Below are 1,839 nucleotides of genomic sequence, written 5' to 3' on the forward strand. Positions count from 1 at the left end.
TTTTTTTTTGACACTTTTACAAGGGTTTGGAAGAGAGGCTGTGGAGGACGAAAATAGAAATGTACACCATAGTAGCCATCATGCAAAGAAAGAAAGATCAACTATAAAAATAGAAGTTTGACACTTTTTTTTTACCTATTATGCGCCTACAATTGTGGCTACACATACAGAACTTATGTTGAATTTGTAGGATTGGAAAATTATATTAAATAGATGTATAATTAGATTAATTGGACACTAATTTCAAATACCAAAATATGTGTACACATTTCTTAATAAACAACAATAATACTTTAATATATTCTTAATACATAGTCATTTTATATTGATTAGTGATTGCCACGATGGAGTACATGAAGTTTTCGTTGTATTCCACCATGGAGGATGCCTATTTACTCGTTAAGGGTACCTTCATGCTTGCACAGGACTTTTCCCCATGCGCCTTGGCTGCGTTCTAATATCAAAATCTGTTTGATAATTACCACCTTCGTCACTTTCATTATCTGATGACACCTCCATATCTTCTGCATCTTTCCCACTGTCCTCATTTGAGGCATCTTCCTCAGAGTTCGGAGCACATGCCCATGTATTTAGTGGCGTGCAGAAATCACCAACATGAGGGGATGGTTGGGAAGGTTGGATTGGTGGCGTGCAGAAATCATAGCTATACTGGCTATCTTGGCCATAATTGTATTTCCTAGAATAGGATGGAGGTAGCGATGGGTGATAGGAAGGAGGTATTAAACTAAGTTGGGGATAATGGTCATAGCTAAACAAGCCCTCAAATCCTTGTCCTAGGGAAGTGGATGATCCAATCTGTTGATATAAAGACATACAGTACTCGTTTACACTAATTGGATTATACTCATTGAAGGTGGTTGGCTCATTACGGGTAGATGTTGATGGCCCAGCTTCAGTAGAGCTATACATATTGTGTTGTGTAGAGGTGGATGGTCCAGCTTCATCATTTCCACGTTATCCACATTATGTAGAGGTGGACAAGTGGGTTTCAGTAGAGGTTTACAAGTGCTGTCTTCCTTGGTGCCTCTGTCGCCACCCGAAGTGTGTCATCTTCTCAGTAGGGACAGAGGAAATATTTGCTTCTATTGATAACTTCACACGAATAAGACCCTCTACTATTGTTGGAAGGACTTGTTATGCAATAAGATCATTCCTCTATTGGTTTGCAACACCAAATTTAACATATTATTGATCTCAGTTTGCTGTCACATAAAAAGAAAAAGAAAAAAACGTTTATTAGTGCAGTATTATTGAAAAAGCTAAAAAAATAATTTGTTATCAATATTAGTGCAGTATTTTGTTTGTGTAAATAATTTGTTATCAATATTAGTACAGTATTATAGAAAAAGCTAAAATAATAATCTGGTATATATGGATAGCCACCTCTGGTGTCGTGAATAGGTGACCACGTTGATAGTACCATGTTGTGTAGTCCACACCTAAATGAAAATTCTCATTCCAACTACATTTTCAGCTCGCTCGTTCCAAAGTTGGTAGTATTGTGCATGCTGCCTACGCCAATTGACACCAGACTTTCCTGTCAACTTTACATAATGCATAGATTTATCAAAATTGTCAATAAACCACTTTGGACATCTTTACAACAACCCAAACTATCGCATGACTCTTTCTGGATGGTAATACTCCATAATTTGGAAGCATAGCAATGGCACTGTTGTAGTCCATATATATTTTTCTGCAAGACACCATGGATGCAAATAATTATTGTACAGTGTCCAACCAACCTGCAATTCCAATCACAATAACTATGTCATAATCAATCAAGACAATAATATAACTTGTAAATTAACCATGGAT

Source organism: Quercus suber, unplaced genomic scaffold, assembly GCF_002906115.3.
Source record: "Quercus suber isolate HL8 unplaced genomic scaffold, Cork oak 2.0 scaffold_528, whole genome shotgun sequence".
NCBI classification, from domain to species: domain Eukaryota; kingdom Viridiplantae; phylum Streptophyta; class Magnoliopsida; order Fagales; family Fagaceae; genus Quercus; species Quercus suber.